General features: G+C 59.5%; 1 non-coding gene across 1 annotated transcript; it reads left to right on the forward strand.

The window, feature by feature from the left end:
- The first annotated feature begins 12,698 nt into the window (after positions 1-12,698).
- LOC131861559 (5S ribosomal RNA) lies at positions 12,699-12,817 on the forward strand. Its single transcript, XR_009360631.1, has one exon. It is a non-coding gene; the product is annotated as a 5S ribosomal RNA (ribosomal RNA).
- The last annotated feature ends 4,683 nt before the right edge of the window (positions 12,818-17,500 follow it).

A 17,500-nucleotide genomic window follows, 5' to 3' on the forward strand; every position in this document is an offset into this window, starting at 1 on the left:
TTCCCAGGCATATGCCCCCTACGCACTTTTGGTGGTGCACCCCGCACGAACAATCCCGCCTCGACCAGCCTGAACAATTCCCCTCTCGAAGGAAGGCCTCGGCCTTAATCGTCCACGACAAACAGCTCGACGAGGCATGAAGCACCCACGGGAGCCGGAGCATGACGATGCAGAGTCTCGGTTCACAGGAGCCTGGGAAGAACATCCCGTACGGAACCCTTTACCCGAAAACATCCGAACCGCACATGCTCGCGACAGTCCTGCCGTTAGAGAATGCACCGTGCACGCGACCGAGTAAGGCCACTCAGAGACATCCATTTCCCAGGTATATGCCCCCTACGCACTTTTGGTGGCGCAACTCGCACGAACAGTCCCACCTCGACCCCGTAAACAAGCTTTTTTGCCTCGAAGAGTTCGTCGGAGACGAAGAAGCAACCTTCAGTGCAAACGTAGCACTCTTTTGTGCAACCGCCCAAACAACGCCCCCTCTACCCTCTGTCGAAACACTCGGCATTGCTGCTCCCTAAGGTGAGCTTCTCCTCATAGGCAATTCCGCTCTTATCCGGTCACGTTTGTGTGCCCGAATTTCGCAAGGCAACCTCCATGGGACATGGAAAAGACTCGAGAAGAGAGCTCGCTCACGGGAGAGAGAAGCCAAGGAGACCACGAGAGTGCTGAGAGTGGGACAGCGCTGAATAGGCGGGAGAAGCCTGCGCGTATAAACGGAGATATATATCCAATTGCAACGAAGGAACGTGCCAAAGATCGAGAACAATGGCAGAAATGCTAGTAACGTGCACTTCGGGACCAACGCATCACCGGAAGACAACCGCCAAACATCGAAAGAGTCGCGATGCTCCGCAACCTACGTGCAAAGCGGTCGCACACCGGGTAAGGGAGTGAGAGCCCCAAACATAGCTGGGCGAGGCGCTCACTCCGCTCTTTAATATCTCGTTAATACCGCCAAGGAAATGGCACAAGCACACACACACAAGCATCCTCGGAAGAGGACAGTTCGAGTGACAGGTCAAATCCAAGAGTTCCGAAGACTACCTCCAGGAACAATCGGGAACAAGACCGATTACAAGTCGTCGAGTCTGTTACTGGGCGAACACGAGATGCGCACAGGAAATCGATCAGCCCTCACAATGGCCCAAGGCCAGAGATCGGACTGCTACGATTTACCCCAACAATCATCGTGCCACTCTTCGCAGAGAGGTGATAGACGCCAACGAGCCCGCGCATAGCAATCGAGGTGTAAAAAGGGCGTTGAAGGCAGGAAGCCTGGACGAAAGAGGCTACGAGGTCACCTCGAAGCGGTCTAAGAATCGGGCGCACTTGGGGCGACTACCAGTGCCAACCCCTTATCCCGCGGTGCGTCCGACACACAGAAATTTCCAAGGCGGCCAAGGAGCCTCCCCGCATAGCAATCGGGGTGTGAGGTTACGGATGCAGCATTGATAGCAATCGAGGTGTGAGGCGAAGGATGCAGAAGTGAGAGCCGAGGGATGTAGCAGAGATAGCAATCGGGGTGTGTGATGCAGAAGAGATAGCAATCGAGGTGTGCGGTGGGAAGGGCCCAGCAGCCAGAATGCATGAAGCGACGGATGAAGCAGTGATGACAACCGGGCTGTGAGGAGAGGAGGGATGCAGCCAAGAAAGCAATCAGGGCTCGAGGCAAGGGATGCATCAAGGATAGCAATCATGTTGTGAGGCGAGATTCCAAAGGCTAAACGTGAGAGGCTGCAGGGTCGACTCAGAGAGGTCTATGCATGTGAGAGGCTGAAAGCAAGGTCGACTCGGAGCGGTCTATGCATCGGGCGCGCTTGGGGCGACTACCAGTGCCAACCCCTTATCCCGCGACGCGTCCGACAAAGAGAACGTTCCAAGGCGGCAGAGGAGGTTACCAGCCGAAGGATGCAGTAGCAATAACAGGTATAGTTCCGCGGCGGCCGAGAAGACTCACCGCATAGGAATCGGGATGCGAGGCGAGGGATGCGGCGGGAAGGCCCCGACGGCTAAACGGAAGAGGCTGCAGGGCCGCCTCGGAATGGTCCAAGCATCGGATGCGATTGGGACGACTACCAGTGCCAACCCCTTATCCCGCGATGCGTCCGATACACAGATAGTTCCAAGGCGACCGAGGAGCCTCACCGCATATCAATCGGGGTGCGAGGCGAGGGATGGGGCGGGAAGGCCCCAACGGCTAGACGGAAGAGGCTTCAGGGCCACCTCGGAATGGTCCAAGCATCGGACGCGCTTGGGGCGACTGCCAGTGCCAACCCCTTATCCCGCGATGCGTCCGATACACAGATGGTTCCAAGGCGGCCGAGGAGCCTCACCGCATAGCAATCGGGGGTGCGAGGCGAGGGATGGGGCGGGAAGGCCCCAACGGCTAGACGGAAGAGGCTTCAGGGCCGCCTAGGAATGGTCCAAGCATCGGACACGCTAGGGGCGACTACCAGTGACAGCCCCCTATCCCGCGATGCGTCCGATACGAAGATGGTTCCAAGGCGGCCGAGGAGCCTCACCGCATAGCAATCGGGGTGCGAGGTGGGGGATGCGGCGAGATGGCCCCAACGGCTAGACGGAAGAGGCCACAGGGCCGCGTCGGAATAGTCCAAGCATCGGACGCGCTTGGGGCGACTACCAGTGACAACCCCTTATCCCGCGATGCGTCCGATACGAAGATAGTTCCAAGGCGGCCGAGGAGCCTCACCGCATAGCAATCGGGGTGCGAGGTGGGGGATGCGGCGAGATGGCCCCAACGGCTAGACGGAAGAGGCTGCAGGGCCGCCTCGGAATAGTCCAAGCATCGGACGCGCTTGGGGCCACTACCAGTGACAACCCCTTATCCCGCGATGCGTCCGATACGAAGATAGTTCCAAGGCGGCCGAAGAGCCTCACCGCATAGCAATCGGGGTGCGAGGTGGGGGATGCGGCGAGATGGCCCCAACGGCTAGACGGAAGAGGCCACAGGGCCGCCTCGGAATAGTCCAAGCATCGGACGCGCTTGGGGCGACTACCAGTGACAACCCCTTATCCCGCGATGCGTCCGATACGAAGATAGTTCCCAGGCGGCCGAGGAGCCTCACCGCATAGCAATCGGGGTGCGAGGCGAGGGATGCGGCGAGATGGCCCCAAAGGCTAGACGGAAGAGGCTGCAGGGCTGCCTCGGAATAGTCCAAGCATCGGACGCGCTTGGGGCGACTACCACTGCCAACCCCTTATCCCGCGATGCGTCCGATACACAGATAGTTCCGAGGCGGCCGAGGAGGTGGGGGATGCGGCGAGATGGCCCCAACGGCTAGACGGAAGAGGCTGCAGGGCCGCCTCGGAATAGTCCAAGCATCGGACGCGCTTGGGGCGACTACCAGTGACAACCCCTTATCCCGCGATGCGTCCGATACACAGATAGTTCCGAGGCGGCCAAGGAGCCTCACCGCATAGCAATCGTGGTGCGAGGTGGGGGATGCGGCGAGATGGCCCCAACGGCTAGACGGAAGAGGCTGCAGGGCCGCCTCGGAATGGTCCAAGCATCGGATGCGCTTGGGGCGACTACCACTGCCAACCCCTTATCCCGCGATGCGTCCGATACACAGATAGTTCCAAGGCGGCCGAGGAGCCTCACAGCATAGCAATCAGGGTGCGAGGCGAGGGATGCGGCGAGAAAGCCCCAACGGCTAGAGGGAAGAGGCTTCAGGTCCGCCTCGGAATGGTCCAAGCATCGGACGCGCTTGGGGCGACTACCAGTGACAACCCCTTATCCCGCGACGCGTCCGATACACAGATAGTTCCAAGGCGGCCGAGGAGCCTCACCGCATAGCAATCGGGGTGCGAGGCGAGGGATGCGGCGAGAAGGACCCAACGGCTACACGGAAGAGGCTTCGGGGCCGCCTCGGAATGGTCCAAGCATCGGACGCGCTTGGGGCGACTACCAGTGACAACCCCTTATCCCGCGACGCGTCCGATACACAGATAGTTCCGAGGCGGCCGAGGAGCCTCACCGCATAGCAATCGGGGTGCGAGGCGAGGGATGCGGCGAGAAGGACCCAACGGCTAGACGGAAGAGGCTTCGGGGCCGCCTCGGAATGGTCCAAGCATCGGACGCGCTTGGGGCGACTACCAGTGACAACCCCTTATCCCGCGACGCGTCCGATACACAGATAGTTCCAAGGCGGCCGAGGAGCCTCACCGCATAGCAATCGGGGTGCGAGGCGAGGGATGCGGCGAGAAGGACCCAACGGCTAGACGGAAGAGGCTTCGGGTCCGCCTCGGAATGGTCCAAGCATCGGACGCGCTTGGGGCGACTACCAGTGACAACCCCTTATCCCGCGACGCGTCCGATACACAGATAGTTCCAAGGCGGCCGAGGAGCCTCACCGCATAGCAATCGGGGTGCGAGGCGAGGGATGCGGCGAGAAGGACCCAACGGCTAGACGGAAGAGGCTTCGGGTCCGCCTCGGAATGGTCCAAGCATCGGACGCGCTTGGGGCGACTACCAGTGACAACCCCTTATCCCGCGACGCGTCCGATACACAGATAGTTCCAAGGCGGCCGAGGAGCCTCACCGCATAGCAATCGGGGTGCGAGGCGAGGGATGCGGCGAGAAGGACCCAACGGCTAGACGGAAGAGGCTTCGGGTCCGCCTCGGAATGGTCCAAGCATCGGACGCGCTTGGGGCGACTACCAGTGACAACCCCTTATCCCGCGACGCGTCCGATACACAGATAGTTCCGAGGCGGCCGAGGAGCCTCACCGCATAGCAATCGGGGTGCGAGGCGAAGGATGCGGCGAGAAGGACCCAACGGCTAGACGGAAGAGGCTTCAGGGCCGCCTCGGAATGGTCCAAGCATCGGACGCGCTTGGGGCGACTACCAGTGACAACCCCTTATCCCGCGACGCGTCCGATACACAGATAGTTCCGAGGCGGCCGAGGAGCCTCACCGCATAGCAATCGGGGTGCGAGGCGAGGGATGCGGCGAGAAGGACCCAACGGCTAGACGGAAGAGGCTTCAGGGCCGCCTCGGAATGGTCCAAGCATCGGACGCGCTTGGGGCGACTACCAATGACAACCCCTTATCCCGCGACGCGTCCGATACACAGATAGTTCCGAGGCGGCCGAGGAGCCTCACCGCATAGCAATCGGGGTGCGAGGCGAGGGATGCGGCGAGAAGGACCCAACGGCTAGACGGAAGAGGCTTCAGGGCCGCCTCGGAATGGTCCAAGCATCGGACGCGCTTGGGGCGACTACCAGTGACAACCCCTTATCCCGCGACGCGTCCGATACACAGATAGTTCCGAGGCGGCCGAGGAGCCTCACCGCATAGCAATCGGGGTGCGAGGCGAGGGATGCGGCGAGAAGGACCCAACGGCTAGACGGAAGAGGCTTCAGGGCCGCCTCGGAATGGTCCAAGCATCGGACGCGCTTGGGGCGACTACCGTTGCCAACCCCTTATCCCGCGATGCGTCTGATACACAGATAGTTCCGAGGCGGCCGAGGAGCCTCACCGCATAGCAATCGGGTTGCGAGGCAGATTATTGGGAAGGGAACCCCCTGGGATGCGGCTCAAGCAGTGCCCAAAGGGACTGGAATGCGGAATCACATCGAGAGACCCAAATGCTATACGAGGGCTCAAATCGAATTATCGATTTGGCCACGACATGGACGCATCGGAACGACTACCTTTGCCGAACCACTCGCAATTGCATCCATACCGAAACCAATAGACATTTCCGTTAGAGCCCTCGCATAGCATTCGGGAATCTCGCATGCCCCTCTAAATCGACCAATGCTGGCGCTCAATGAAAATCCGAGCGCTACCACCGTTCGAGCGCCAGCATTGGTCGAGTTAGAGGGGCACGGGGGAGAATGCTCCAGTCAACACCTCCCCTATATAAGTTATTTGTCCGATTCTCGCACAACCGTAGTCTGCCTCGTCGAATCAAACAACGGTCCCAGATTCCGACTTCCGTTCCGTAGAGACCCAAAAGCTAGATGGAGGCTCGGAAGAAAGAGAGTCGGCGCATAGCAATCGGGTTTCTCGAACGTTTAGGGACCGAGCTCACTTGCGGATAGGGCAAAATCCGCCAAGCAACCCAAAAGCTAGACGGGGGCTCGAATCGAATCGCCTAGGCGGCCACAACAACGACGTGTTGGATCGACTACCAGTGCCAAACCATTCAGCAAGACTAGTCTGTGTCGAGGCCGGATAGAGATTCTCAGAGAGCGCCCGCATAGCATTTAGGAGACCTGCCGCGTCCCTCACACTCGACAAATGGTGGTGCACGTTTATAAATCCGAGCGATCCCAACCCTTTCAAGCACCAACATCGGTCGAGATAGAGGGGCACGGAGGGGGCTGCGTGAGACAACACAGTCCCCTATATAAGTTATTTGTCCGATTCTCACACATCCGAAGAATGGTCATCAAATCGGACAACAGCCCAAACTTCCGACTTCCGTCCCAGAAAGCCCAAGAGCTATCTAAAACGTTCATGGCCGGAACTCGATCGCGGCTATACCAGTCCGCCAAGCAACCCAAAAGCTAGACTGGAGCTCTAGTCGAATCACCTCTGTGGCCATTGCAAGGACGTGTTGGAGCGACTACCATTGCCGAACCATTCCGCAGGTCGAGTCCATACCAAGGCCGCATAGAGATTCACGATGAGCTCCTGCATAGCAATCAGGAGACTTGCCGTGTCCATCACAATCGATAAATCCTGGTGCAAGATTTTTGCATCCGAGCGCTCCAACCAGTCGAGCACCAGCATCAATCGACATAAACGGGCACGGGGGGAGGATGCTCGAGAACACTACCTCCCCTATATAAGTTATTTGTCCGATTCTCAAGCAGCCGAAGTCTGGTCATCGAATCGGGTCAAAGACCACAACTTCCGACTTTACCCACAATGCAAGTCATCGAATCGAACATCGGCCCCCGAGTCGGACTCCATGCGTATGTCAGGTCATCGGACCCAAATTCCGCCTTCCTGCGCATGGCGGGCCATCAATATCAACTCGGTCATCGGACCCAAACTCCGCCTTTTTGCGTATGGCACGCCTTCAAATCGGTCATCGGACCCAAATTCCGCCTTCCTGTGCATGGCGGGCCATCAACATCAACTCGGTCATCGGACCCAAATTCCGCCTTTCTGCGCATGGCACGCCATCAACTCGGTCATCGGACCCAAATTCCGCCTTCCTGCGCATGGCAGGTCATCGGACACAAATTCAGACCTCGCCAATATGCCTACGTATCGAATCGGTCATCGGACCCAACTTCCGACTTCATCCATACTGTAGGGTCTTTGAGGTTGGCGCGGTGCGCTCAACCCAGGGAGTCGACCCATCGAAGCATACACCTCCCCTATATAAGCTATTTGTCCGATTCCCACACCTGTGTAGTTTGCACCTCTGACCAGGACATCGACCCCAACTTCCGAACTCGACTGCAACGACGGCACCAGCGCCTTGGTGCGCACCTTGCGACGCACAGTCCCAACATTCGCCTTCCTGCACATGGCAGGTCATCGGACCCAAATTCTGACCTCGCGAGTATGCCTACATATCGAATCGGTCATCGGACCCAACTTCCGACTTCATCCATACCGTAGGGTCTTTGAGGTTGGCGCGGTGCGCTCAACCCGGGGAGTCGACCCAACGAAGCATACACCTCCCCTATATAAGCTATTTGTCCGATTCCCACACCTGTGTAGTTTGCACCTCCGATCAAGACATCGACCCCAACTTCCGAACTCGCCTCCAACGACCGAACCAGCGCCTTGGTGCGCACCTTGCAACGCACAGTGCCAACATTCGCCTTCCTGCACGTGGCAGGTCATCGGACCCAAATTCCGACCTCGCGAGTATGCCTACATATCGAATCGGTCATCGGACCCAACTTCCGACTTCATCCATACCGTAGGGTCTTTGAGGTTGGCGCGGTGCGCTCAACCCGGGGAGTCGACCCAACGAAGCATACACCTCCCCTATATAAGCTATTTGTCCGATTCCCACACCTGTGTAGCTTGCACCTCCGATCAGGACATCGACCCCAACTTCCGAACTCGACTAAAAAGACCGCACCAGCGCCTTGGTGTGCACCTTGCAACGCACAGTGCCAACATTCGCCTTCCTGCACATGGCAGGTCATCGGACCCAAATTCCGACCTCATGAGCATACCTACTAATCGAATCGGTCATCGGACCCAACTTCCGACTTCATCCATACCGTAGGGTCTTTGAGGTTGGCGCGGTGCGCTCAACCTGGGGAGTCGACCCATCGAAGCATACACCTCCCCTATATAAGCTATTTGTCCGATTCCGACACCTGTGTAGTTTGCACCTCCGCTCAGGACATCGACCCCAACTTCCGAACTCGCCTGCAACGACCGAACCAGCGCCTTGGTGCGCACCAAAAGTGCGCACTTTTGGAGGGCACTTTTGTGCGCTCCAAAGGTGCGCACTTTTGGAGGGCACTTTTCTGCGCTCCAAAGGTGCGCACTTTTGGAGGGCACTTTTTGGAGGGCACTTTTCTGCGCTCCAAAGGTGCGCACTTTTGGAGGGCACTTTTTGGAGGGCACTTTTCTGCGCTCCAAAGGTGCGCACTTTTGGAGGGCACTTTTTGGAGGGCACTTTTCTGCGCTCCAAAGGTGCGCACTTTTGGAGGGCACTTTTTGGAGGGCACTTTTCTGCGCTCCAAAGGTGCGCACTTTTGGAGGGCACTTTTTGGAGGGCACTTTTCTGCGCTCCAAAGGTGCGCACTTTTGGAGGGCACTTTTTGGAGGGCACTTTTCTGCGCTCCAAAGGTGCGCACTTTTGGAGGGCACTTTTTGGAGGGCACTTTTCTGCGCTCCAAAGGTGCGCACTTTTGGAGGGCACTTTTTGGAGGGCACTTTTCTGCGCTCCAAAGGTGCGCACTTTTGGAGGGCACTTTTGTGCACTCCAAAGGTGCGCACTTTTGGAGGGCACTTTTCCTGCGCTCCAAAGGTGCACACCTAGGTGAGCACCTTCGACCACACCTTGTAGCACACCAAACTCTGACTTTCGACTTCATCCGCAATGCAGGGTCTTTGAGGTTGGCGCAATGCGCACAACCAGGGGAGTCGACCCATCAAACCCAACACCTCCCCTATATAAGCTATTTGTCTGATTCTCATACATGCGTAGCCTGCAGGAGCAATTAGGACATCGACCCCAACTTTCGGCTTCTAAACGAAAACAAGGTCTTTGAGGTTGGTGTAATGCGAACAACTAGGGGAGTCAACCCATCAAACCCAACACCTCCCCTATATAAGCTATTTGTCTGATTCTCATACATGTGTAGTCTACAGGAGCAATTAGGACATCGACCCCAACTTTTGACTTCTTAACGAAAACAAGGTCTTTGAGGTTGACGTAATGCGCACAACCAGGGGAGTCGACCCATCAAACCCAACACCTCCCCTATATAAGCTATTTGTCCGATTCTCATACATGTGTAGCCTGCAGGAGCCATTAGGACATTGACCCCAACTTTTGACTTCTTAACGAAAACAAGGTCTTTGAGGTTGGCGTAATGCGCACAACCAAGGGAGTTGACCCATCAAACCCAACACCTCCCCTATATAAGCTATTTGTCTGATTCTCATACATGTGTAGCCTGCAACAACGATTAGGACATCCACCCCAACTTCTGAATTCGTCTGCGTTGACCGCACCAAAGGTGCACGCCTTGGTGCTCACCAAAATCCGACTTCCGACTTCTTCTGCTATGCGGGGTCTTTGAGGTTGGCGCAGTGCGCACAACCAGGGGAGTCAACCCACCGAATGCAACACCTCCCCTATATAAGCTATTTGTCTGATTCTCATACATGCGTAGACTGCAGCAATGATTAGGACATCCACCCCAACTTTTGACTTCTTAAACAAGACAGGGTCTTTGAAGTTGGTGCAGTGCACACAACCAGGGGAGTCGACCCATCAAACGCAACACCTCCCCTATATAAAGCTATTTGTCCGATTCTCATACGTGTAGTCTGCAGCAGCGATTAGGACATCGACCCCAACTTCCGAATTCGTTTGCATTGACCGCACCAAAGGTGCACGCCTTGGTGTGCACCCTGGAGTGCACTTTGGTGCTCACCTCGGTGCACACTTTGGTGTGCACCTCGGTGTGCACCAAAGGTGCGCACCTTGGAGCGCACCAAAGGTGTACACTTTGGAGCGCACCACATAGGGTCTTTGAGAGGTTGGCGCAGTGCGCACACCAAGGTGGGTGTTGAGGTGCGTGCCGAGGTGGGTGGGTGCTAGGGTGCGCTCCATGGTGGGTGCCAGGGTGGGTGCGTGCTAGGGTGGATTCCAAAGAGGGTCATAGGGTGGGTGCCAAGGTGGGTTGGTGATATAGTGGGTTCAAAGGTGGGTACTAGGGTGGGTTCCAAGGTGGGTCACAAGTTGGGTGCCAGGATGCGTGGGTGTTAGGTTGGGTGCCAAGGTGGGCTCCTGCGTGGGTGGGTGCTAGGGTGGGTTTCAAGGTGGACGCGAGGGCGGGTGCCAAGGTGGGTAACAAGTTGGGTGTTAGGATGGGTGAGTGCTAGAGTGGGTGCCAAGGTGGGTGGGTGCTAAGGTGGATGCCAAGGTGGTTCACAGGGTGGGTGGGTTCTAGGGTGAGTTCCAAGGTGGGTCACAGGTTCAGTGCTAGGGTGGGTGTCAAGGCGGGTGTCGAGGTGCCTGGGTGCTAGGGTGTGGATGCCAATGTGGGTCATAGGGTGGGTACTAGGGTGGGCTGCAATGTGGGTGCCAAGGTGGGTAACATGCTCGGTGGGTTCTAAATTGGGTGCCAGGGTGGGTGTGCACCCACCTTGCCCGAGGTGGGTGCCAAGGTGCCAGTGTGGGTGGGTGCTAAGGTGGATGCCAAGGTGGGTGAGAAGGTGGGTGATAGGTTGAGTGGTAGGATGGGTGGGTGCCAAGATGGGTCACAGGGTGGGTGCAAGGGTGGGTAGGTGCTAGGGTTGGTGTCAGGGTGGGTGGGTGCTAGGTTGGGTTCCAAGGTGGGTGCGAGGGTGAGTGTCAAGGTGGGTCACAGGTTAGGTGCTAGGATGGGTGAGTGCTAGGGTGCAAAGGTGCCAGGGTGGGTGCTAGGATGGGTCGATGCTAGGGTGAGTGGCAAGGTGGGTCCACAAGTGTCAAGGTGGGTGCCGAGGTGGGTGCCAAGTCGGCGACTGCTATGGTGGATGCCAAGGTGGGTCACGGGGTGGGTGCCAAGTTGCTAGGTTGGGTTCCAAGGTGGGTGCCAACGTGGGTGCTAGGGTGCGTGGGTTAAAGGGTGTGTCACAACGTGGGTGCCAGGATGGGTGCGCACCCACACTGGCCAAGACGGGTGCGGGTGCAAGGTTGGGTTCCAAGCCCGGTCACAGGCTGGGTGCTAGGATGGGTGGGTGCCAAGGTGGGCACCAGGGTGGGTGCACCCACCCTGGCCAAGGTGGGTCACGGGGTGGGTCCTAGGGTGGGTAACGGGGTGGGTACTAAGGTGCGTGCCAAGGTGGGTCATAGGGTGGGTGCCAAGGTGGGCACCAGGGTGGGTGTGCACCAACCCTAGCCAGGGTAGGTCACGGGGTGGTTGTCGGGGTGGGCGTCAAGGAGCCAAGGTGGGTGGCAAGTAGCCAAGTTGCGTGCCAAGGTGGGTGTCGGGGTGGGTGCCAAGGATCCAAGGTGGGTGCCAAGGAACCAAGGTGGGTGTCTGGGTGGGTGCCGAGGTGGGAGCCAGGGTGGGTCCCAAGGTGAGTGCAAAGGTGGGTGCCAGGGTCAAGGTGAGTGCCAATGTGGGTTCCAAGGTGCCAGGGTCAGGGTGAGTGCCAATGTGGGTTCAAAGGTGCTAAGTTGGGTGCGAGGTTGGGTGCGAGGGTGGGTGGGTGCCAAGGTGTGCTAGGTGGAAGCCCGGGTGGGTCGGCATCCCATGGGTGTCGAGTTGGGTGCCTGATGGGTGCTTCTTGTCAAGTTTTAGTCGTCGGGACTCATTTCGAGCCTTAGAGGTCGTTTCTTGTCCGGTTGCCCTGTCTTCGACCTGGGAACCCAATTTTGGTCCTCGGGTCCCATTTTTTTTTGTCTCGCATCCCACTTTTGGCCTGTGGCCTTTTCGGGGTCGATTCTCGTTTTGGGCATCAGAGCATGTTTCTTCTCCTAAAACCCAATATTTGTTTATTAAGTCTCGGAACACATTTTTGTTCTCGTGGACCCATCATGGGTCTTGGAACGCATTTGTGGTCCTTGGGTCCCATTTTGCATCCCGAAACTTGTGTTTTGGTGCTTGATCCCTATTTTGGGTGCCCACCTTGCACCAAGTGCGCACCCGGGGCAAACCGAGCGCCTTGGTGCACCGGGGCAAGATCGAGCGTGCACCCGAGGCGCCCCGAACATGCACCAAGGTGCACTCGGCCCACATGTGAGCGCAGGTCGTTGCGCCCGAGGTGGTGTGTGGGCACCGCGTTGCAGACGGGACACTGCACGCACACGACGCCCCCTCCAGGTGCACGCACGTAGGCCGGGCCGGGTGCACACCCGACGCCCTAGCAAGGTGCGCGCACCCGGGCAGGGCTCACACTTGGCGAACGGGGCGCACTTCGCGAGGGAGGGTGTGCACCTCGACGGGGGTGGGTGGCCGGGGTGGATTCGCACGTGGGTCGCGGTTTGCTAAGTACACACTGCGACAAGCTCATAACGGGTGCGATCATACCAGCGTTAGTGCACCGGATCCCATCAGAACTCCGCAGTTAAGCGCGCTTGGGCCGGAGTAGTACTGGGATGGGTGACCTCCCGGGAAGTCCCGGTGTTGCACCCTTTTTTAGTTTTTCGCCGGGCGTCGCAATGCTATTTGAATAAACCTTTTGCCCGTTTGCGTTCTCGTCGGGGCCGGGCCGGGCCGGGGTGCGCTGCCCGCACTACCGCGCGCGCGGGGGCGACACCGAGCGCGCACCCGAGGCGCCCCGAGCACACAGGCCACGGTGCAACCCGGGCGTTGTGCGCGCACCCCGGTGCGCCCGAGGTGCTGCGCGCGCACCCAGGTGAAATCGGTGTGCACCTCGGCCAGTGCGCGCTCGGTCGAGTCGCGCACGTTGGCCAAGGTGCACGGTGATGTTTCTTACTCTAAGGTTCCGCACCAGACGCCCGGGACAGGTGAGCGAAGCTGGGCGGGGCCGGGTGCGCGGCCGGGGCAGGTGCACGCAGCTGGAGAGAGCTTTGGAGCACACTTCGGAGCGCACCAATGATGCGCTCCATTCAAAAGTTTCCTGAAAAGGCAAAAAAAGTTGAGATTATAGAATTTCCCACTTGAGAGATTGTAAAAAAAAAAAATTTAAAATGAAGGAAACGCGGGTGCCAAGGTGTGCGCAGCCCAGCCAAGGTGTGCGCACCAAGGCGCCCACCCTGGCGAAGGTGCACGCAAGGTGCGCACCCGAGGCAAACCGGACAATTAACCCAACTTTCGACTTCGCGCGCACCTTGGAGCGCACTTCGGAGCGCTCCTTGGTGCGCACCAATCTTGGGCACCTCGGAGTGCACCATGGCGCCCACCAAGGTGCGCACCCGGGGCAAACCGAGCTCCGACTTCGTGCGCACCTTGGAGCGCACGAAAGGTGCGCACCATGGCGCCCACCAAGGTGCGCAGCCCAGCCAAGGCGTGCGCATCAAGGTGCGCACCCTGGCGAAGGTGCGCACCCGGGGCAAACCGAGCTCCGACTTCGTGCGCACCTTGGAGCGCACAAAAGGTGCGCAACCCAGCCAAGGTGTGCGCACCCCGGTCAAACCGAGCTCCGAATCGTGCGCACCAGAGGTGCACGCCATCGTGCGCACCTTGGAGCACACTTCGGAGCCCTCCTTGGTGCGCGCCGATGTTGCGCACCTCGGAGCGCACCCGGGGAAAACAATGCAATTAACCCGACTTTCGACTTCGTGGGCACCTCGGAGCGCTCTCGGGTTCGCACCTCGGAGCACACCGAGGTGCGCACCTTTGATGCGCTGCCTTCACCAATTTCCAGAAAAGGCAAGAAAACATTGAGAAGGTGTGCGCACCGAGGTGCCCACCCTGGCGAAGGTGCACGCGAGGTGCGCACCCGGGGCAAACCGGGCTCCGACTTCGTGCACGCCGCACCTTGGAGCACACTTCGGAGCGCTCCTTGGTGCGCACCAGGGCGCGCAACCCAGCCGAGGTGCCCACCCCGGCGAAGGTGCACGCGAGGTGCGCACCCGGGGCAAACCGGGCTCCGACTTCGTGCACGCCATGGTGCCCACCGCGGCGAAGGTGCACGCGAGGTGCGCACCCGGGGCAAACCGGGCTCCGACTTCGTGCACGCCGCACCTTGGAGCACACTTCGGAGCGCTCCTTGGTGCGCACCATGGTGCCCACCAGGGCGCGCAACCCCGCCGAAGGTGCACGCGAGGTGCGCACCCGGGGCAAACCGGGCTCCGACTTCGTGCACGCCGCACCTTGGAGCACACTTCGGAGCGCTCCTTGGTGCGCACCATGGTGCCCACCAGGGCGCGCAACCCCGCCGAAGGTGCACGCGAGGTGCGCACCCGGGGCAAACCGGGCTCCGACTTCGTGCACGCCATGGTGCGCACCGCGGCGAAGGTGCGCACCCGGGGCAAACCGGGCTCCGACTTCGTGCACGCCGCACCTTGGAGCACACTTCGGAGCGCTCCTTGGTGCGCACCAGGGCGCGCAACCCAGCCGAGGTGCCCACCCCGGCGAAGGTGCACGCGAGGTGCGTACCCGGGGCAAACCGGGCTCCGACTTCGTGCACGCCGCACCTTGGAGCACACTTCGGAGCGCTCCTTGGTGCGCACCATGGTGCCCACCAGGCCGCGCAACCCAGCCAAGGTGTGCGCACCAAGGTGCACGCGAGGTGCGCACCCGGGGCAAACCGGGGTCCGACTTCGTGCACGCCGCACCTTGGAGCACACATCGGGGCGCTCCCGGGTTCGCACCGGCGTTGCGCACCGTGGTGGGCACCTCGGAGCACACCAAGGTGGGCAGCGAGGTGCGCACCTTTGATGCGATGCCTTCACTAATTTCCATAAAAGGCAAAAAAAAAACGAGATTTTAAAATTTCCGTTTTGAAAGATAGTGAGAAAAAGGGAATGCTGGTGCCATCTTGAGCCCGCCCTGGTGCGCAGCCCAGCCAAGGTGTGCGCACCAAGGTGCCCACCCTGGCGAAGGTGCGCGCCCGGGCAATTAACCCAACTTCCAACTTCGCGCGCGCCAGGGTGGGAGCGCACCCAACAACCGGGCCTGGGAAGAGCCAATGCGAGAAACCCCACCAAACGCTCTGACAAAAAAAGAGGGGGCGCTCCAGTAACCCCGCTTCGGAGCGCACCCTGGGCAAACCCAGCCAAGGTGCCCACCCCGGCCAAGGTGCAGGCGAGGTGCGCACCCGGGGCAAACCGGGCTCCGACAACGTGCACGCCGCACCTTGGAGCACACTTCGTAGCGCTCCCGGGTGCGCACCTCAGAGCACACCAAGGTGGGCAGCGAGGTGCGCACCTTTGATGCGCTGCCTTCACTAATTTCCAGAAAAGGCAAAAAAAAAAGGAGATTTTAAAATTTCCGTTTTGAAAGATAGTGAAAAAAACGGAACGCGCGTGCCATCTTGAGCCCGCCCTGGTGCGCAGCCCAGGTAAGGTGCCCACCCTGGCAAAGGTGCGCACCCGGGCAATTAACCCTACTTCCGACTTCGTGCGCGCCAGGGTGGCAACCGGGCCTCGGAAGAGCCAATGCGAGAAACCCCACCAAACGCTCCGACAAAAAAAGAGGCGGCGCTCCAATAACCCCGCTTCGGAGCGCAGCCGGGGCAAACCCAGCCAAGGTGCCCACCCCGACGAAGGTGCACGCGAGGTGCGCACCCGGGGCAAACCGGGCTCCGACAACGTGCACGCAGCACCTTGGAGCACACTTCGAAGCACTCCCGGGTGCCCACCGGCGTTGCGCACCGTGGTGGGCAGCGAGGTGCGCACCTTTGATGCGCTGCCTTCACTAATTTCCAGAAAAAGGCAAACAAAAATGAGATTTTAAAATTTCCGTTTTGAAAGATAGTGAAAAAAAAGGAACGCGGGTGCCATCTTGAGCCCGCCCTGGTGCGCAGCCCAGGCAAGGCATGCGCACCAAGGTGCCCACCCGAGGTGCACACCCGGGGCAAACCGGGCTCCGACTTCGTGCAGGCCGCACCTTGGAGCACACTTCGGAGCGCTCCTTGGTGCGCACCATGGTGCCCACCAGGGCGCGCAACCCAGCCAAGGTCTGCACACCAAGGTGCCCACCCCGGCGAAGGTGCACGCGAGGTGCGCACCCGGGGCAAACCGGGCTCCGACTTCGTGCACGCCATGGTGCCCACCGCGGCGAAGGTGCACGCGAGGTGCGCACCCGGGGCAAACCGGGCTCCGACTTCGTGCACGCCGCACCTTGGAGCACACTTCGGAGCGCTCCTTGGTGCGCACCATGGTGCCCACCAGGGCGCGCAACCCAGCCAAGGTGTGCGCACCCGGGGCAAACCGGGGTCCGACTTCGTGCACGCCGCACCTTGGAGCACACATCGGAGCGCTCCCAGGTTCGCACCAGCGTTGCGCACCTTTGATGCGCTGCCTTCACTAATTTCCAGAAAAGGCAAAAAAAAACGAGATTTTAAAATTTCCGTTCTGAAAGATAGTGAAAAAAACGGAACGCGGGTGCCATCTTGAGCCCTTCCTGGTGCGCAGCCCAGGCAAGTTGTGCGCACCAAGGTGCCCACCCTGGCGGAGGTGCGCGCCCGGGGCAATCCGGGCTCCGACTTCGTGCACTGCATGGTGCCCACCAAGGCGCGCAACCCAGCCAAGGTGCCCACCGCAGCGAAGGTGCACGCGAGGTGCGCACCCGAGGTGCACACCCGGGGCAAACCGGGCTCCGACTTCGTGCACGCCGCACCTTGGAGCACACTTCAGAGCGCTCCTTGGTGCGCACCAGGGCGCGCAACCCAACCAAGGTCTGCACACCAAGGTGCTCACCCCGGCGAAGGTGCACGCGAGGTGCGCACCCGGGGCAAACCGGGCTCGGACTTCGTGCACGCCGCACCTTGGAGCACACATCGGAGCGCTCCCGGGTTCGCACCAGCATTGCGCACCTTTGATGCGCTGCCTTCACTAATTTCCAGAAAAGGCAAAAAAAAACAAAAAAAAACGAGATTTTAAAATTTCCGTTTTGAAAGATAGTGAAAAAAACGGAACGCGGGTGCCATCTTGAGCCCGCCCTGGCGAAGGTGCGCACCCGAGGCAAACCGGGCAATTAACCCAACTTCCGATTTCGTGCACGCCAGGGTGGGTGCGCACCCAACAACCGGGCCTGGGAAGCCCCAATGCGAGAAACCCCACCAAACGCTCGGACAAAAAAAGAGGGGCCGCTCCAATAACCCCACTTCGGAGCGCACCAGAAACCCCACTGGACGCTTGGGCAAAAATGTAATGCGCACCCGAAGCCCCTACCCAGAAATCCCCAGTT

This window comes from Cryptomeria japonica, unplaced genomic scaffold (assembly GCF_030272615.1).
Source record: "Cryptomeria japonica unplaced genomic scaffold, Sugi_1.0 HiC_scaffold_26, whole genome shotgun sequence".
NCBI classification, from domain to species: Eukaryota; Viridiplantae; Streptophyta; class Pinopsida; order Cupressales; family Cupressaceae; genus Cryptomeria; species Cryptomeria japonica.